Source organism: Crocuta crocuta, unplaced genomic scaffold, assembly GCF_008692635.1.
Source record: "Crocuta crocuta isolate KB4526 unplaced genomic scaffold, BGI_CrCroc_1.0 scaffold65, whole genome shotgun sequence".
NCBI classification, from domain to species: Eukaryota; Metazoa; Chordata; class Mammalia; order Carnivora; family Hyaenidae; genus Crocuta; species Crocuta crocuta.
In genome coordinates, this window is record NW_027530683.1 from 1072063 (window position 1) to 1094117 (window position 22055).

General features: G+C 36.9%; 1 long non-coding RNA gene across 1 annotated transcript; it reads left to right on the forward strand.

The window, feature by feature from the left end:
• The first annotated feature begins 527 nt into the window (after positions 1 to 527).
• Positions 528 to 21638, forward strand: LOC144235676 (uncharacterized). The gene is made up of 4 exons (XR_013336288.1): positions 528 to 655; positions 2648 to 2804; positions 20053 to 20131; positions 21585 to 21638. It is a non-coding gene; the product is annotated as an uncharacterized LOC144235676 (long non-coding RNA).
• Positions 21639 to 22055: the final 417 nt, after the last annotated feature.

Below are 22055 nucleotides of genomic sequence, written 5' to 3' on the forward strand. Positions count from 1 at the left end.
AACAAATAAATAGCCCCTTTCTAGTGTACAGGAATCATCCCTGTTAATTTTTCAGTGCATGTCTCCATAATTGCTTTCCTAAGCCTACACATGCTGTTTTTTTTCCCCCTTAACCATATGTCATTAATGTCTGTCTCTGCTAGGTTGGACTTCTATAACATTTCCCTTTGTTCTAGGTAATTCTTTGAGGATATCGCATTGTCTTCTCTTCTCCATGTGTGGTCAGGATCAGGAACACTCCCTTTTCTTAAACTCCCCAGTGTAGGAGAGCTCACTGTAGTTCTCTGGTCTGATATACCTGCCTTCTTCCTGAGGTGAAGTCTTGGGGTTCTGACAAGGAAGAATCAGTCTGAACTGCCATTTTCAAGTGGACTCCTGAAAAGATCAAGAGTGTCATGTTTAAGAGAAAAATGCTATATAGTTTTTCCTTAGAGCTAGAGAGCTCTGATAGCCAGTTTATTTCTTCAACTTGTATGTTTGTTGTTGTTGTTGTTGTTTTAGTTTACTTCATGATGATGGGTCTGGAGACACAGCTTACATATACAACTCTGAATGGCTGAAAAAAAGATTAGCACAAGACAGTTGCGATGAGTAATCTATTCTCAGAAGTGAAAGCCAAACACCAACAAGCTACCAACAGAAGTTATAAAGAAAAGTGAGTCAAATTCACTCCTGATTTGGGTGATTGAACATTTTCTGATTTCAGAACATGAAATAGGTTTAGAGAATGCATGTAATACTCATATGAGTTAAGATATTTTTTCATGTGTCTAACTAGATCTGCTCTAACACATTTTGTGAAAGTGTGAGGGAGACAAGGCTACAATTTTACATTCTATTAGGTAGTCCCTTCAGACTCTACAGTGACAATTTTATAGAAGTCGATTACCTAGCTAGAATTAAGCTCTTGAGTGACTTGATGATATTAGCTTCAGGTAAGTCTCATTTTGATATGTTTAATAAGGATGTACACACTGAAATGCATTCTTGTAGCCTGCTGGAGATACTGATTACACATCAGGAATACATTTAAACTAATTCATGAGGTTCTTGCCAAATCTGTGGTTAGGCAATTTACATGATAAAAAAATAAATGATGATTGATTAGCAAGAATCACATTTAAATCTAGAGTCTCCCCTGAAAGCCTTTCTGTTGCATCATATGGACATGCTGGCTTGATGAAATTGTACAGCAGTTTGCCCCTAATCATAATGTTTCACTCATACTTAACATAGAGAGGTCTGTTTACTCTTGCGCTGTTCACCAATTTGAACCCCAGTGATCTGATTTATTTATGCTTCATCTACTTTTATTTCTTACAATGGCTATTCAGCATCTTACAAAATATGGAAGGGTGGGTAAACTCTCTCTTGATACTATAATATGATGCTGCACATATTTGAATTTTATAAATTATTTTCATAATAATTCTATAATTTGATAAATTTAATAATCCTATGGAGTAGTAGATTCGGATACTGCTTTGGTCACTTTGTGTAATTAAAATTGAAGTTCAAAAGGATTCAATGACCTGCCCAAGCTATCATAACTGGTAAGTTATAAATCCAGATCATGTTACTTCTTCATTACAGTATTCTCTCTGTATCATAGCTCTCCTTTTTGTGCTTAAGGACTAAAAAAGAAAGAGTTAAATTTTGAAAAACTAGAAAATTTTACCAAGTGGCCATATCTCATATTCTCAAGGGCAAAATAGTTATTAATGCAAGATTTGAAAGCTATCATTGAAATTATTATGTTGAGCCAAATCTTAAAGTAAACAGAAACACTGTAAGTTTACCTATATTATTATAGCTTTTTTAAAAAGGCAAGAATATCCATTACTGAAATGGCTTTCACACTTAAATAATTGTAAATATGCTGTAAAAAGATAAATCCTTTCCAATTAAAATATAGAATTATCAAAGTGATCCACAAATAACAGAGTTTGGAGTGGGTTAAGACAGGAAGTAGAAAGGTCTGAATAACATAGACAAGGTCTGTATGAAGTAGAAAGTGCTGTAATAGGAGCTACAGAAATAGACAAAAGAGAAGTTAAATTAGCAGCTTTCAGTCCTGCCTCTGACATTTTAATTATCTGAAGAGATGCTGCTAGATTCTCAACAAAAAGTTTCACAACCAATTTTATTTCAAATTACTATAATCATACACAAGTATGCCCATATACACATGCCCATATACACATTTAGTAAATGTTAAAACTCAAAACAGTGATATATTTTTATCACTCTAGGTGGGTTAGGAAACCTAACTTACTACCTTGATATGGGACATGGACATTAGCCCTGCTCTACTTCAACGGCGTCCCCTGGACGGAGCTTTTGGATAGTAAAGAAACATGTTCCCCCCTAAAGAGGAATGCTAGAAGCATTCCTTGTTATTTCTCTGAAGATGCAAATTATATCTGCCCGGTCATAGTGCTTCTTAGAAAACTAACCCCTAAGCCCTTCTTGCTTTGTCTGTAGTCTGTGGCCTTATGCCTGCCCAGGGCCATGACTAATTAAACATGAGCCAATCAGAGTCAATTCAGAATTTGAATGACATGGAATGTAAATCACGAGGGTGCGCTAACTTGAAAAAGAGATTATGTAGAGCTGGAAAAGCCATTTTCATTTTGTCGTTGTGTAGGTGCTGCTGCAGAGAAAGCTGCATGGCAGTGAGAAGCAGGAGAGGAAAGCAAAGATTACATATCACTTTGACCAAACACATGAAGAGATGGAGTTTTGCACTTTCATGTTCGACTTTCTCTATTGGGACTACCTGCCCTGGTGTTCCTTTTGATTCAGTAAGTTATCTTTGTATTCCTTGGATAAGGAATGCTTAAGCTTATTTAAATGAGCCTCTATTCCAATCAAATGGTCCCTGATTATAGAAACCATGACCTGATCCAAGAGCAGTAGCAGCTCTGTGCAGAGGGAAATAGCTGAATGGCCATGATGCTTCTTCACACAGGGTTTCAGTTGAATTCGATTCAGAGTCACCCTTCCCTATAGGAGAAAACCATACAGTTCACTAAGCCTGACACCCTTTCAACAGGGTTTGACCAGCAACACTGGTGTGTGTCTTATTCTCTCTTACTTTTAAAATTGCCGAATTTTCAACCTGAGAGGAAGCCTTAATGATCAAATCCAGCATCCTTTTGTGGTAAATGAGAAAACTAAGAAGCAGAGCCCTTACTTGGGGCTTGGGAAAATCCTGGTCTAGATTTCTTTATCTGACCTCTCTCTGTAGGGCCAGTCTATTGATAGAGAGGTCTTTTAAGTTTTCTTCTCTTGTAAAAAATCGAAGGGTTCTGCTGCTCGTAAAACCTCCAGTTTATATATCCTGTTTACATATCCAGTTAGAATCATGTTCAGTTGCATATAACAAAAAGCCAGAGACGATAAGGGCTTAAACACATGAAGATGTATTTTATCCCACACAAAATCAGTCCAGGTGTGCAGTCCAGGGTGAGTGTGGGCCATGGTTTCAGGGGCCCAACTTTCATCTTTATTTCTGTTCTTTCATTCTTAGTATCCAGCTCCATCTTCAAGGTCATCACAGTGGTCCCATGTGGTGTTTGGAGTTTCATCCATCAAATCTGAATTCCAGGAAGCAGGGTGTAGGGAAGGGGAAGAGGCAAAGTGGCACACCCTAGCTGTCTGTCTTCCCCACCTAATAGCTTTTGCTTACAGCTTTACTGGTCATAGTTCAGTTAAATGGCCACTTTAGCACCAAGGAAAGCTGAGGAATACATTATTTTAGCTGGGCTCATTGCCACTGTGAATAAAATTGGAGCTCTCTTATAAAGAATAAGAGTAAAGAGATGTTGGGACCGCAACTAGAAACCTATGCCATACACTCCTACAATTTCTGTCACCAGTTCTTCCTCAAAGGATATCTTTTGTGGATATCTCAGAATATTTCCATAGTTAGGTGACATCCTAAAACTGCAAGGGTTGAAGAAACCCTTCCTGCATTCTCTCCCTTTGCAGTGAGAGTCCCCCACCCCCACCCCAGTGTTTTCTGAACCTCTGCCTAGTTCTGGTCTCTACCTACTAACTCCTTTCATCTTACCCTGTCAGGGATTTTGTGCAGTGCATGGTGATACCAACAATACTGAAATGTATACGCCAGATATGTTCTACCTACTGCTAAAAAATCTTGCATGTCATTACAGAATCCTAAGTAGGAAAAAGACACTAAATCCACGGCAAAGCAGGCACTACACCCCATCAAAAGATCATCTGTAAAATGGCAGATAACAGTGGATTCAACCTCATAGGATTTTAAAAATGATTAAATAAGTTAATACATGTGCAAAACACTTAGGACAATTTTTGGAACAAAATAAGTGACCTGTGAATAATTGTTATTCATCATCATCATCATTATCATCATCGTTGTTGTTGTTACCAAATGGCTTTTTTAATAATCAGAAATATGTAGTGAGAGGCTAGGAAGACGTTTATGTCCCCAGTACTGGAATTCCTCTCAAGAGAATCACTCATGGGCCTAGATGACAAGAGAGGCATTATGTTTAAATGGCTACTATAATGCTCAGCTGATCAAGTTGCTTAGTTGGTAAAATGGTCCCTTTTAGCATGAATGTTGAGAGATATGCTTCCTGTAAAGGAAGTTTCACGTCCCTTGGGATGGAGGTCCTCTGAGCCACAGATAGCGATGAGGTGGCTAGGAAGGTGTTTTGAGGAGAACCAAGAGGAAGACATGCTAAACTTGATTTGTTTACAAGTTTGCATAAACCCATTGCTGGTAAATTGGGTTCCAGATGTCTCTGCATGAAGCTTTTGCCAACCGACAACTGGGCTTCTTAACTGCATTCCAATAATCCACTTATACTTTTGTGGGCTGGATGCAAATTTAATGTTGTTCTAAATTAAGTAGAGAACAAGAACGTGTTAATTATATGCAACGATGAACCAAGTGTAAAAACTGAAGGCTTTAAGTTTATTCTTTGAAGCACATTCCTGGTTTATTTAAAAGAAATGAAAGTAAGGAATTGATGAAACCACTTGGTGACTAAAAAACGTGGATCACTGATAGAACTGTGTTGTGAACACTGTTAATTTCGTAATTATTGAGATGCCAATATGCCCTTGATAGCGGTTGTAATTAAAGCCTCTGATTTGGGAGTCTTTTTATTCTTGATACAGCTCTCAGAGTATGTGAGAAAATTCTGAGCATTGACATTTGGAAAGAAGCAGAGGACTGTCTGTAGCCGTAGCAAATCATTTCCAATGAATAGTGAGAATTAGAGACAAGGGCAGAAACAAAGGTCTAAGGAAAGAGGCTCCTAGGTGAAAAAGAAACATGTAATTCTATCAAAATGGTTTGTACTGACTCACTACAAAGGCCTGTTCACCTCACAATCATTTTTTTTTTTTTTGCAACAGATTAGGAGAGGAAAAATTGCAAAGTTTCCATGGACTGAAATTCATTTCCAACACCTCTTTGGGTCTTCTTTATCTGTGCTTTATGGGGAGGTGTGCAAAAGCAAATCCTTGAGTATGATTTTCCATTCCTCATTGTTGGTTACATTGCAGTGTCTCACATGAGGAATATTAACGCTAAGCACTTTTTTAGTTGAGGAGAAGGGAGGCAAGGGTTATCAAGGAAGATCTACAAAAAACATGGAACTGGAATTCAGGAAATTAATTTCCCTCCTCCATAACTAACTACCTTCTCTCTAACTCTGTGGCCAAGTCTTTCTCCTGATTTCTTAAAGGCAAGTCAGATTTCTGAGTGAAAAGCGAGAATGATTCTTACCACCTGTCTCATCTATTTGACACAAACAAAAGTTTAATACATAGTAGCTGTTTATTTGTTTTATATGTCAAATTAACAAGAAAGTCTGCTGAATTTGTAAATCTGCAGCCCAGTCTGGAAGATAGGAATATTGATATAAACAAAGATAATATAGATGCAGATATATAATATGCTTTGCTTTATAATCTATTGATTATCAAAGTCTGGTATTAATTAGTGATTATTTTTTTGTTAGTAAATGAGCTTTTATTTAATCAGTAAAGATAGTTTAGGGAGTGGACTGGGTAGTTAAAAAGTAGTTCTCTACTTTGCAAGTGGGGAGAGGAAGACCTGAGAGATGCAGATGGTATCAACAAACTGCCTTTGGATTCTGAAACACATTCTTTCCAAAGGGAGGGGAGCCTTCCATGAAGGAGAAACATGGAGGCTTATTGGCCTGCAGTCCGACTGGGGAGGAGGAAGGCAAACAACAGCCAGATGAATCTATGAAACTAACTTTTATTGAAGGAGCAAGTATCACAAGAGGAAGGAGGAAATTGTGGCAGGTCCCTCGTGACTCACCAGGTTAAGAACTGGAAAACTGTCCTGATATACACCTAAAATACCCATTGCCTGAATACTAATCACAGAACCTGGGTGATACTAAAATCAGAGAGTATTTGTGGTAAAAAGCAAGACAATGTGATATATCTGATCATGGCTGAGACTTGTAAGATAGTTTCTGTCTGACCTTGGTTGTTAACTGACCCTCTGTCTGGAGACTTAAGCCTCCTTGGACCCTGGTTTTGCAAGGTACCTTTTCTTGGAAGCTGGGTCCTTCCCAGTTTCCCCTTGACACAGATGAGGGGTCCACTTAAATTCTTTTTTAAAAAAATTGATTCAAAAACTGCTTTACTATCTTTATGTGCTATTACAAACACCTATTGTAAGGGGTCCAATGGATCTGAGGGCTCATCACTCATCAGTATACAATATATGATCATGGGAAATAGCAACACGCCACAAGCTTTCCTGGGCAGCACTCGGACAGGGTAGTGAGGGGAGAGTCCTTCACTGCATGAAACCACAGGCAACAGGATCCCCATCTAGAATAGGAGGGGCACAAAAGGACTTCTGGGAGCAGGAGGGCTAATCAGAGAGGGACTTTATACGTCTAGATGGCATTTTTCAGCAGCACTGCAACAAGTCTCTGGGTCAGAGAGCTCGCAAGGGCCATAGCAGTTTGGGGCCTTATAACCACATTGCTCTCTCTTAACAATGGATAATAAGGGTGCCGTGAGGTTTCCCATGGTGTGCAAAGCAGGCAGGCTTAAAAGGTTAAAGAACTATTGTTTTATATTTTTTTAATGATTGCTTGGGCTATTTTTAAAACAACTGGTTGTGGCAAATTTTGAGTCTGGTAATGGTGGATGTTAGAGCTAACATGTTTCAGCCTGTAGTAAAGAAATAAGCAACGATGCTCAGTATCCCTCCTCATCAGGGAAATACAAATCAAAACCACGCTGAGATACCACCTCACANGGCCTATACACGGAAGTCTTCCATGGCTCATTTATATAACACTTGTGCTAAATGCTTCATAGAAAAAATTCAAACAATACAATAAATAAAAAGAAGAAAGTAAAAACTGCTCCATATTTTTCAACCAATATCAGTACTGTTAACATTTTGATCTTTACTCACATTTTCATACACACATACTACAATATAAACAATTTTACAAAGGTGGAGTCACATTATGGTAGCAAACTATACTAGTCTCCAACTTTTCCTCATTTGACAATAATTGTAGATATAGGTAGAGATCTATATTATAATTTTTATTTTTGCATAGAATTTTACTATGTGTGTGTTCATACTATAGTTTACTTTCATAAATCCTTATTGGTATATATTTAGGTTTTATCCATTTTTTCACTACTATAAACAATTTTGTGCATCATTTTCTAATTTTCATAAATTCCTAGATGTGGGATTACTAAATCAAAGCGTATGAACACTTTACATTTTTATACCAATTGCCTTATTGCTTCCCACGTTTGTATCAATTTACAGTCCCATGTATATTCATGAACTTTAAATTAGGAAGGACTGCCAGGAAGTTGAAAAAATGAATTGAGACATGTAAAAGTTGCAGTGGGTAAACCTATGTTCTTAAAATGGTGTTTGGAACAAGAAGGTGATCACAGAAGGGATATACCCTCTGTTCCTTCACTCTTGGCACATGATCCACCTTTAACTTCCATCAAAAGCAGAAGTCAGTGGGATTAAAGTCTTCCAACCTTCGGTGTCTACCCCTACACCTCATTTCCATTCAGTGTCACCTGCTGTCTTAGAGGAAGAGATATCTCTTCTTTCTAATGCTCTTGATCTCTCTGTTACATTGATTTGTCACGTTCTCTCTCCATTGAATACTTTAAACCTAGAAAGCTGTTCAAAACATCTTCAAATGATTCTAAAAGCAACACTTTTGACTGTGCCTTGTCTTCAAGCCTTCACCTCGGGCAAAAGAAAAATGTGCCATGTCTCAAGGATATGAAAGTGCATGTAAAAATACCTAATATGTAGTTCTAAACCCAACAGAACACTTCTGGGACTCTTGAAAACTTTGACGTATTTCTGTGACATAAAGCTGACTAATGACCAATTCCAGGAGATAATTTATAATCCTCTTCTTAACAAATTCGAATTTAATGCATAGAATTCTTTCTCATGTGGAATCAATCTCCTCTTTGGCCTCATGTCTATCCTTCCTCTTTCAGTTTACAGAGACCTTCTGAACTCTTCCTGAATGACTTGGATCTTTTCTGCTTGACAAGGAAACAAACTCAATTCTGACTCAGCTCTGGTGGTCTTTGTATATTCTTTGACTCTGCCTTCCTCTCTGTCATTGTAATACCCAAGAGAGGTCTACATGTCCTGCCTCTGTTTTCTCCATTTCCACTTATTTATCAACCCACAAAATATAATTTCTGCTTCTACCAAACTAACTGAAAATGCTTTGGCAAAACTCAACAAAAAAATGGACTCATAATTTACAGAGTCAGTGGTTTATTTTTACTTTGCTTTCTGGGTGATCTCCATGTAGAGTCTGACTATTTCTGCCTTGGAATGTTTTTCAATCTTGGTTTCCTCAACACTGTTTTCTCATTATTTCCTTTCTACCACTCTGACTTCTTCTTCTTAGTCTTTTTTCCCTTTCTGGTTCCTTTTCCTTAACTGATCTCTTAAACATTACTTTTCCTCAAATCATTAGTCAGTTTTTGCTGTGTAACAAACCACTCCAAAGCTCAGTGGTATAGAACAATGATTCATTCTACTATCATATCTGCAGGTTGGTTGAATGTCAGGTTGTTTAGACTCAACTGATCTTACAACCAAAGGTAGGTTTGCTCTATAAGTCTCTCATTCTCTTTTGACAAATAGCTTGGCTGAGGCATATATTTTCCGTGGAAGCGGCAAGAGTACAGGAGAGCAAGCAAACAATATTTCCAACTAGATATTTCATGGCAACTTCATACTGTGCATGTATGTGTAGAAGTCAAATCTTTCTTCTCCTCCCGCTAATGAAAATATCACAATTCAGGGGCGCCTGGGTGGCTTAGTTGGTTAAGCGTCCAACTTTCACTTAGGTCATGATCTCACGGTTCGTGGGTTCGAGCCCTCCGTCGGGCTCTGTGCTGACTGCCAGCTCAGAGCCTGGAGCCTGTTTCAGAGTCTGTGATTCCCTCTCTCTTTGACCCCCCCCTGCTCACGCTGTCTCTCTCTCTCTCTCTCCTAGAAATAAATAAAACATTTAAAAAAAAAAAAGAAAAGAAAATATCACAATTCATCTGACTACCTAGGATGTTTAATTTTATGTGTCAACTTAACTGAGCTTTGGGATACCCAGTTATTTGGTTAAACATTATTCTGGGTACATTTGTGACAGTGTTTCTGGCCGTGATTAACATTTGAATTGGTAGATTGAGTAAAGCAGATTTCCCTCTTCGATGTGAGTGGGTTTCATCTAGTCCGTTGAAGGCCTGAACAGAACAAAAAGGCCAAGTGAGAGAGAAGTTGCTCTCTCTGCCTATCTTTAAGCTGGGTCATTTATCTTCTCCTGCCTTTGGATTTAGACTAGGACTGAAACGTATACTCTATGTTTATCTGGTTCATAGGCCTTCAGAACTGAACTGGAACCATCAGCTGATACCGCCTGCTCTCCTAGGTCTCCAGCTTGCTGACTGCAGATCTTAGGATTTTTAAAGCCTCCATAATCATGCGAGCTAATGCCTTATAACAAATCTCTTTATGTATATAACATTCTATTGGTTTTACTGGAGAGCTCTGAGTAATACACCACCCCCAATCCTGGAAATTGCCCTCAGCTCCATATTTCCCTGAAACTTTACACATAATTTGTTTCTAAAACCTGCTGCTTTATACTCCTGAAATGCCATTTTAGTTAGCACTGTGATTTTTTTTCCTTTTCTATTATGAATAATATTGGCACTAAAAAGTGTATAAAAACACTGTTAGGGAGGAAAGGAAGTCCAAGATGGAGCAGAACAATCTAAGAAAACACCTGGCTGTTCTAAATGTGCTCCAATTTTCCAGGCCAAGATGAGTCACGTCCTAGAGAGTGGAGAACATAGACAGATGACACCCCCACAAGGGTTTGCCACAAAATGAGATAAAGTAGAAAACTGGAAAACTAGAGGTGGAGGACAGGGGGTTCACAAGTGACTGAAGGTCTCAGTGGATACTGTGGTGTTACAGGGACCTAGGCTACCGTGTCCCTCTGGCTGCCTGGGGGACCAGATTTCCAAAATACCTTTTTGCAGAAGCAGTGTACATGAGAGTGTGAGCACCACAACTTTTGAGCTCTTATAAATAAGTAGACAGTATAAGTAACACTACCCAGGGCTAGTGATAAAGAAAGAAAGTAAAAGAAATATATATGTTATATATATATATTATTAATTATATATATTATATATAAAATATTAATAGAATATACTACTGTGGAACACTAGAACATTTGCATTTGGACATTTACTTGTTGATCCTTTTGAGGGTAGAGAGGAAGGGATTAGAGGATGACAATATCCCTTCCTCTAATTTGACAACATGTAACCCACTATCACCATCATAACACACTCCTAATGCTTGTTTATAATGCATTTGGATAAAATTTATAAACATGCGTCTTTATGAACTTTCATATTCATTTATACAATAATTGGCCTGATTTAAAAAATATATTGAAACTAGGGGTGCCTGGGTGGCTACCTCAGCTAAGCATTCAACTTTGGCTCAGGTCATGATCTCATGGTTCCTGAGTTTGAACCCCACATCGGGCTCTGTGCAGACACCTCGGACCCTGGAGCCTGCTTTGGATTTTGTGTTTCTCTCTCTCTCTCTCTCTCTCTCTCTCTCTCTGTCCCTCCCTCACTTGTGTGCATGCACTCTCTCTCTCTCTGTGTCTCTCAAAAATAAACATTAAAAAATACATTGAAACTAGATTAAAAACAATAGTCTTGGAAATAAAGAATTTAAGGATGTCAGTGTGCTTAGGTCTACATAATGTGTGTGTGTGTGCGCGCGCGCGTGTGTGTGCGCGTGCGCGCACGTGTGTGTGTGTTGAGGGGAAGTGTAAATATATACCTAGTGCTCTTCTACCTTTCTGGGATCTCACTGTTCAGTCTACATTGAAATGTTTGAACTGAAAACCCACATAAACCTGTCTCATGACTATAAACAGAAGCAGTAAGTAACGTAGGCAGAGTTAGAAAAGGACAATGAGCGGGGTGACTGGGTGGCTTAGTCAGTTGAGCACCTGACTCTTAATTTTGGATCAGATCAGGATCCCAGAGTCATAGGTTCAAGTCCTGTGTTGGGCTCCACACTGAACATGGAGTCTGCTTAAGATTCTCTCTTTCTCTAAAATAAAATTTAAAAAAAAATTTTTAAGGGGACAAAGGGAGTAAGCACTACTAAATATGACAAAAACAAGGGAAAGTTTCAAAGAGAGGTTGAAAATGTATTTCTTTAATATACTGGTGGGGATGAAACAGAGCATCTTTGCAGAATAACTATTATATCAGTTAATTATCATGAAGGTCCAAAAGGAAATTATTTTCACAGGCAATTCTGTCCAAGATCTAAAAATCAAGCTATAACATCTGTTTCCATTTTTATTAGCAATAACGATTAATACAAATCATTGCAGGAATAGCATGTTGGATGATGGAACAATGAAAAGAAAAAATGCTTCTTATTTAAAAATTATATGATTCCATGAAATTAAATGAGTGTAAATATATTTTAAAGACCTAGGGTTCTCTTGCCACCATTTGGGACATTTGTCTATCCTCCATTGTCTTTTTTAAATTTCTTCCTTCATTTGTACATTCATTCATTCGCCAAATATTTATCAGGTATTCACTGCATATCAGGCACTGTTCCAGGCACAGGAGATAAAGTAATAAACAAAAACCATACAAAATTCTTTGACCCCCCTTGGAATTTACTTTCAGTAGAGAAAACAAACAAGGCTATGGATGGCCTCACTAGAAGGTCTTTATGTAGAGGCTGGAAGGATGAGAGAGTGAGCCTTGTGGATAGCTGGGAGAATGTTTCAAAGAAAGAAGTGACTGCAAAGGCCCTGTGGTGAGACATGCATGGTATGCTAGAGACATAGCAAGGAGGCCAGTGACTGGAGAGGAGTGAGCATGGGAGAGAGTAATAGGAGCTGAGATCAGAGAATTACTGGGGTGTCAGAGCATGGAGCGCCTCAGGGGGCTTGTAAGGCCTTTGGCTTTTATTGGGGGTGACATGGGAAGCAAATGGAGGGTTTGTTTAAAATAAATAAAACTTTTATTTTCAAATAATTCTAAATATATGGAAAAATTGCCAAGATAATGGCAGAGATCCTCTATACCCTTTACTCAGCTTCCCCCAATGTTAGTATCTTAAATGATCACAGTGGATTTTTCCAAAATTAAGAAATTGACATTATTACAATACTACTAAGTAAACTATAGACTCTGATTGAATTTATCAATTTTTCCTCTCATGTCCTTTTCCTGTGTTCTACATTCTGCTCCAATCGAGGACAGCACATTGTATTTAGAAATGGAGGGATTGAGTAAAGGACTACATGACCTGACCTTCACTTTGCAATATTACTCTGGCTGCTCTATCTATACTCAGAATGCATTTACTATAAACAATATTCCTACTTCAGTTATATTAAAACAATGAATACCCATAATAAAACTGTTTATCTCATGGTAGATACTGTTCTGGTGCCTTATCCAGTGGTAGGTGCTTTTTATTCAATTGGGCATTAAGCAGATGCAACTCTTTAATTCCCATCAGGTATTAAGATAAATCAGCCATGCATTTGAGAGTGTATACTTAAAGAAGCCCTTAAATGTTAAATAGAAGAAACTAGGGCTCAGAAACAGGATCATTGTTCAAGAGTGCAATTAGATCAATTACCCAAACATGGCCCATGGTACAGAAAAGTTTATCTTCAGATGTTGCTGTTATCTTCATTATAACATTGGTAAAACTGGGTCAACTTATTTGGGTTCCAATTCAGTAGCACCATATAACACTGCATACTGACAAACTGTTTTCACAAGAATTCCCATACTCAATAATACACAAAATACACTACATCAGGCATTATCTAGAATAGATTTCATTTCTCAGACTTATGTATGAGGAGACAGAAGGTCAGGGTGCCCTGGTTAACATAATGTAAGAATCGTGCAAGTTAAAGTACCATGTGATCCAACCACATGTTTTAAGTCATTACCTATAAATCCAGATACTGATGACTTAAATCTCACCATTCCACAGACACCTTGCTATCATTTCCATTAGTGTTAATGAGCCATTCCATTTTTCCTGGTAAATTTACTTAGAGACCACATAGTTGTCCAAATAATAGCTCCCATTTTTCCTTAACATTTCATGTTGAGATTTATTAGTCTTTTAATGAATTCCATCATCCATCAGGGGGACATTTAATGGTGATGTGAATAAAGCACTACCTACTAAAATGACGCACATAGTGTCCTATAAAATGTGTTTTAATTCACATTATTTGTTCACGATTTGACATTTGTACACGTCTGCCAACTTTAGAAAATAGTTTTAACACTATTTAAGGCAAATTCTTCTGAAAATAAATTATTTTCCTTTTTATTAGAGTATCTAGTTAGATCTTAGCCTAATGATAAATTTTTATCTTTTTATTTTCATTTTAAAAAATTTTTAGTTTTTATTTACTTTTTAAATGTTGGTTTATTTATTTAGAGCGAGAGACAGAGACAGAGAGTGTGAGCAGAGGAGGGACAGAGAGAGACACACACAGAACCTGAAGCAGGCTCCAGGCCCTGAGTTGTCAGCACAGAGCCCAATGAGGAGCTCAAACCCACAAACCGCAAGATCATGACCTGAGCCAAAGTCAGACACTTAACCGACTGAAACACCCAGGAGCCCCATAATTTTTAGTTTTTATTCAAATTCCAGTTAGTTAATATACAGTGTAATATTAGTTTCAGGTGTATAATAGAGTGATTTAACACTTCCATACATACATACCTGGTGCTCATCACAAGTGCACTTCTTAATCCCCATCACCCTTTTAACCCATCTCCTCCCCCCACCTCCCTTCTGGCAACCATCAGTTTGTTCTCTACAGTTAAGAGTCTGTTTCTTGGTCTGTCTCTCTCTCTTTTTTCCCCCTCCCATATGGTCATCTGTATTGTTTCTTTTTTTTAATGTTATCACGGTTTTAGATTTATTTTAATAATTTTTTTCCTTAAATAGTTTATTGTCAAGTTGATTTACATATAACACCCAGTGCTCATCCCAACAGTGCCCTCCTCCATGCCCATCACTCCCCGTCCCCTTCCCCCCACCCCTCTTAGCCGCAGTTTGTTCTCATCATTCAAGAGTCTCTCGTGGTTTGCCTCCCTCCCTCTCCCCAACTATTTTTCCCCTTCTTCTCCCCCATGGTCCTCTGTTAAGTTCCTTCTAATCCACCTGTATGTGCAGACATATGGTATTTGTCCTTCTCTGCCTGACTTATGCTCAGCTCAGCATAACACCCTCTAGTTCCATCCAAGTTGCTACAAATGGCCAGACTGTTGAGTGTTCATAGCAGCACTCTCAACAATAGCCAAACATGGAAAGAACCTAAGTGTCCATCAACTGATGAATGGATCATGATGTGGTATATTTATACAATGGAATACTACATGGCAATGAGAAAGAATGAAAGAATGTATTGTTTCTTAAATTTCACATATGAGTGAAATCATATGGTATTTGTCTTTCTCTGACTGATTTATTTCACTTGGCATAATATTCACTAGCTCCATCCACATCATTGCAAATGGTAAGATTTATTAATTTTTGTGGCTGAGTAATATTCCATGGATATATATACCACCTCTTCTTTATCCATTCATCAATTGGTGGACATTGGGCTCTTTTCATAATTTGACTATTGTTTATAATACTGCTGTAAACGTCAGAGTTTACGTGTCCCTTCGAAAGAGTATTTTTGTATCCTTTAGGTAAATAAAGTAGTAGTGCAATTGCTGGATCAATTGCTGGATCATAGGGTAGTTCTATTTTTAACTTTTTGAGAAACTTCATACTGTTTTCCAGAATCACTGCACCAGTTTGCATTCCCACCGACAGTGTAAGATGGTTCTCCTTTCTCTGCATCCTCATCAATGCCTGTAGTTTCTTTGTACCATTAATTTTAGCCATTCTGGCAGGTATAAGGTAGTATCTCATCATAGTTTTGATTTGTATCTCCCTGATGATGAGTGATGTTAAACATCTTTTCATGTGTCTGTTGGCCATCTGTATGTCTTTTGAATTTTTTAAAAATATTTATTTATTTATTGAAAGACAGAGAGAGACAAAGCATGAGTGGGAGAGGAGCAGAGAGAGAGAGAGAGAGAGAGAGTCACAGAATACAAAGCAGGCTCCAGGCTCTGAGCTGTCAGCACAGAGCCTGATGCAGGGCTCAAATGCATGAACCATTAGACCTGAACCAAAGTCAGATGCTTAACTGGTTGAGCCACCCAGGTGTCCCACATTTTTTTGAAAAATGTATATTCATGTCTTCTGACCATTTTTTAAACCAGATTATTTGGGTTTTTTGGGGGGAGGTCTTGAGGGGTTTTTTTTAAATTTTTTAAATTTTTAAAGTTTATTTATTTATTTTGAGAGAAAGACAGAGAGAGGGAGTGGGGAAGAGACAAAGAGAAAGGGAGAGAGAGAGAATCCCAAGCAGGCTCTGCACTGTCTGTGAAGAGTCCGATGCAGGGCTTGAACTCACAACCTGCAAGTTCATGAATTGAGCTGAAACAATATGCTTAACATAAGAATCGATGCTTAACTGACTGAGCTACTCAGGTACCCCTGCATATTGAAGTTTTTAAGTTCTTTATATATTTTTAAACTAATCCTTTATCAGATATGCCGTATGTCATCTTCTTTCAATCTGCAGGTTACCTTTTAGATTTTTTCATTGTTTCCATCTGGTATGAAAATCTCAGAAGTTTCTTCTTGACAGCTAACCTAGTAAGCACATTTGCCCCAGCTTTAATATTATTTTATTGGTGGATTTACCATTCTGGATTCATCAAAGTCAAGTATCCCAAAGAAAGAAGGAATAGAATATGGATTTGTATAAGAAATACCAAAAATGGCTTACCATTTCTTAACTTTAGTAAAGTTAAATTCTTTAAAATTTAATATTTTAAAAAGATTAAGTCTTTGGAAGTTAGTACCACTGGATAAACAGACTGAGAAGTGATGGAAAGGAGGTAATTGAAACAAGCAATAAATCATGTTTATGCAAATTTGACAGAGAATTGCAATAAAACTTGATGTTACTTAAGGTCAACTATGGAGGCCAAGGTTCTTATGTCAATTGCTGCATTAAAATTTGGAGAGTGTCTGTTTCTGGGTGAATGTTACAAGCTAATATTTTACAATGCTTACTTACCAAGAAGGTCTTTTCAACTTCTGGGTTGCACAAATCTATTGACCTGAATGAAAGCTCCCTCTCTTGACATATGTTCACTCTAGTAAAAGGATGTTGTGAGTTATGTTATCTGCTCTGTCAGACAATCTTTGTGCTCTGGTGTTGTCTTTATTTCTTTTTCTGAATACATACATGCTTTAAATAATTTTCTAATAGAATTTAACTGAAGCTTAGTTCTCTTGTAAGATTTTAAGATTTGAAATTATACCTATAACTTCAATCACAGTAAATTCTACAGTAGAAATGCAGGCTGAAATTTGTGTATTTACATTAAAGTACCATCATCCCTTGATATTGGTAACATATATGAAATATGAAAATAGCAAACAGCCTATTCTTTCCTCCCTTATTATAAATACCTCGTTAAGGAAACTATCCATTGAATGTGTCACTTCAAGATAGCATTGTCCAATAGGATCATCTCTCCTAGATGTCAAAAAAGAGGAAATGAACATATGTATTTACCTGCCAACATCTATAATACCTATAAAATTGTAGCCATTTATTATAGTTGTGTGTGGCCCTTCATCTTTGAAATTGGTATTAGTTACTATTTGTAGAGACTGGTCTTCTGCTTATCTTCAAAGTAGTCCATTGTATAATAGTAGTAATAGTAATAGCTAATATTTTTCTAACACTTACTATATGCTTAATAACATTCTGATTACTTATATTCATATGGATGAAAGTTTTTGACACATTCTTATGTCATCCTTTGCGATCAGTGAGACACCTTAGAAATAGTCAGCCAAATTATAGCATCCAGCGGTGAAGCATGGAAAACATTATACATAATTCATTGGTTATTCTGCCTTCTAATATTCCTACCCATGACATAGAACTAATTAGCATTATCATTTGATTTTAACCACTGGTACTAACTGGTCTATAAATCATTAAGAGTCTCAGGCTTAAATATATACATTCATACACATATCATAAAATATATATGCACATTAGGATCTCAATATGTCAGCGTGTTTTATACTCTATGAAAGCAGCTTTTGAGAAAGAATTTTAATATCTGAAACAAACCAAAAGGTATCTATTATTTATACCTATCTAGCTGTACAACCAATGATTTGAAAATCAGTGGCAAATGATCAACTTCATATACAAATCAGAAACCTACTTAAGTAGTACAATTCTGACTTTTCCACTTCACTTGCCTTGCACCCCAGTACTTTGTTAAATTTTATGGGCTTATTTGCCCTACAAGTCTAGATTCAGTATTTGCAGTCACATTTCATGATAATGCCCTTTCAGTAAGCCTCACATTTTCCACCCGCCAACCAAAAAGTTGAACTGCAGAGCACTTGCTTCTTGATTACAACCAGGGGAAAATACTAACTAAAATGAGAAAATGTTTACACATGAGCAAGTTTGAAGCCAAATGGACAATGATTCCCTGGATGTTACACCAAGTTCATATTTACACACATTTTCAGTACAAATAAATATATTGTTTCTTGTTTAAAACAAGTAATATAAAACTGAAACTAAACCAGAAAATCTGAATGTTGGGAAACTATAACTGCACAATTTATTTTTAAATATAAACGGTCACTGTGAGAAGCTCCAATATCAGCCCTCCTTCAACACTTCCACTATCTTTAAACCTAGACCAAGTCATCTCTTTAGATGACTATAGAGAGCCTCAATGTCAAGACCAATATTATGCAAAACGTAAATATGTGAAAGAATTTGTATTGTTTATCACCTTTGGCAGAAATACAGAGTCCTCAAGGGTTCTTGCTTTAGGACTGGTTTTGATATTCCATCTCATCTTTTATTACTGTTGAGCAAATAGTCATAATTATTTCTCTTAATTTTACCTCTTTACCTACTTTTTTCTTTTCCTGAGATAAGAATGCAAATAAATAATGAAATAGCCAAAGATAAATAACAATAAAAGGAGGATAAAACAATGCTTTCCTAATGTGAAAAATTTTATATTCTATTGAATTATATTGAATTATTCCTTATTATATTGCAATTCTATTGGTCTTCATGACAAAAAGGAACCATCCATCGAATACTAAAAAGTAAAGAATGTTGCTGACAGAAAAGTGTTGGATGTGTTTAAATCTCTGTCCTATCTATTAGTGGTCAGAAGAACACATTGAAATAAATTTGGTAGCAGGATATTTAAAATTTATTTTGGTATTGGGATCAATATGATCTTAGGTCTAACACTTGCCTCAAGCTTTTATCTTACTACATAAAAAGCAATAAATATAGGAGATGCTTTCGTCACTATCAGACCCTTAACAGATTTCCTTAGTGGACATCCTAGATTTTGAAACTTGTATTTTAATTTCACCCATATTAGACTTTTTACTCACTCCTACTTGGAAAATTTCAAATAAAATGTTTGGTTTGAAGGGACAGTAGGCCATCTTTGAAACTGCGATTACTGGCTCACTTATGTACAGTCATATTATTGCAATGTTTTAACAGCAAATAAGGGAATCATAATTGTTCAATAGATAAAATCGTTTTACTGGATATTCCACTGTTATGTGTGGTAGCGATGAAAGGTAAGCGTTTAGTCTAACAAGAACACCACATTTCATTTACTATACATCGTACTTTCCCTATCAGTAAAATTCATTCAATTATGCAAATATTTACTGAGCCCTTATGATGTGCTACAAGCACTTCTAGGCTCTAAAATTACAATGCATTTGAAATATCTTATTTGTAAAGACCTGTTTTCATTAGAAAGCCCTAGTTAACGGTGACTCTTCTTCAGCTATTAGTCTCAAAACATGTTCTTTTAGTCACCTGGAGATTTCACCACTTATAGAAAATTACATCATGTATTAGATATAGAAATAGTTTCCCACTTTCAAAAGTCAGAAAAAACTCTATTATTTGCTTCTCCTATTTCATGCAACAAGGACAATATGGTTCAGAATGATGTTGGTAATAATTACATGGAACTGCTCCTAAAACTTCTGCATCTTTATGTTTGTTCTAACAGCAGTCTAGAGACTCTTTGGGAAATGAAGTAAAGGGTAATACCCAGAAAGTCCATTTACAAATGAAGTGGTAGTTACTTACCCTAGATTCAGGTTTAAGTCAGAAAGTCAGAGGCTTTGTTAAAGCTCTAAAAAAATTAATGATTTCTTTTTCAGCATGTTTTTCAGATTATTGATCTCAAGGTCCTGTAATAATTTTTACAATTTCTTTTTAGCCTTGTGCCAGCAACAATTGCTACTCCTCAGTAGCCTTGGGAAGAGATGAAGAGGTTAGAAAGGAGGCATGTGGATGTTGTAAGTAACTTGCGAGAACACTAATGATTTCATAGTGTATGTGTGTATGCATTCACTGATCAACTAATAAGAAACTAAAGAATTTATGATAAATCATATTAAACAGCTATAAGAATAAATTTAGAGAGCTGTTTGATTTTTTACATGAGACTTTTTTGAATTATTTTTTTAAATCATTATTAATATTTGAGCCTTTCTGCCTTTCTGGTTTAGTCTTCCAAGGTAAAATGATACAAGATATTGGTATTAATATTAAGTATTACCTTTAGGGACAACTCTTTTAACTGATAGTCTTTGTATCTATATGCCCCTAGAAGTTTCTTTCATTGTGTTCAAATTCATGGCTGGAGATCTACTAAGAATAGAGTAAAGAGCATATTCAAAACTGTGGGTAATCAACAGAAACTTTAAGTCAAAAACTAATACTAGTGTGTGGGATTGCACTTACAGAGAAACAGCTTTTTATATTAAGGCATTTCACCAACTCACTTGTCTTCCTTAAGTTTGCTAATATTCATTCTGTCAAAATTCAGTTACCTAGTTTTTGGAATATGGTTCAGAAATATGTGGTATTTGTACTAAAGAAAGGGCATTGGATACTTATGGAGAGCTTGGGGAAAAGGCTGTAAAGAGAAGCTTGGGTTCTCACTTTCTGGAATCACCAATGTTACCTCCTTTTGGCCTCCCTAATCTAATGCCCCCTGCATTTTATTTTGCTTTTTTTTAAATGTTTATTTATTTTTGAGAGAGAGAACAGAGAGTGAGCAGGGAAAGGTCAGAGAGAGGGAAACACAGAATCCAAAACAGCCTCCAGACTCTAAGCTGTCAGCACAGAGCCTGACGTGGGGCTTGAACCCACGAGCCATGAAATCATGACCTGAGCTGAAGTCGGATGCTTAACCAACTGAGCCACCCAGGCACCCTAGCTCCCTACATTTTAAAATAGATTTCTTGAATGACATTGTCCAGTGGCCTCCAAACTCCAAGTTAGACCGATGCATGGGTTGGGTTGGCTTCTTGACCACTCCCATTCAAAGCTTTGGTTCTACAGACTTCCACAGTCTTTCTTTTGTCCTAGGTTGTAGATAGGGCAATAACTAGATTCTAGTGAAAGATATAAAGATGGCTTGGTGATCTGTGAGTTAACATGGTTACCTAGAGTCTACTCAACAGTACCACGGATGTTACCCGTGTCATCCAGAGTCAGGAGTTCTGGCAGATCCTCAGACTCCAGCCCAGATCCTCTACAATGAGAGGCCTGAAGAAATAATTTACTATGGTCCAAGCCTTCTAAAACTACACGTTTAGTATCACTACTACCTCTAGCTGTTAGTGCCATTTGTCCTCTACTGTCAGTTCTGTTATCTGCAGCTTGGAGGCATGGCTTTTGTGAACTGACAAAGGAAAACTCAAAAGTTATGTAGAACTATTGATTTTTCTTTTCTTGTCCTAGAAAAAATTGTTTTTCCTGGAAATTCGGCTATATGATACCGCAGGGATGAAGGTAAGAAAGAATCTATCCAAACAAAAATATGACTTTTCATTTCTGTCCTGAGCACTTTCACTTACTTCATGTGTAAAAATCATTTAATTCAACAAATATTTATCAAACCCCTACTATGTGGCAGTCACTGTTCTAAGTAGTAGATGTTGTCAGTGAACAAGGCTACTTATAGTCATCAAGCTTATGGTGACTTCACAGGGTGGTTCTAAAAATTTAGACATGCAATGTATTTGGCATAGTGCCTGACATATAAAAACTATGTAAGATGCAGATTATGTTTAATAGAAAATAGGACAAATGGCAGTGTTCCAGGTAGAGCTTAATTTAATCATCATTTGTCATGGCTATGATGAATATTATAAAAATGAAAGATTTAGATTGATACTTTCTAAGTCAAAACATGACAAAATATATCCTTAG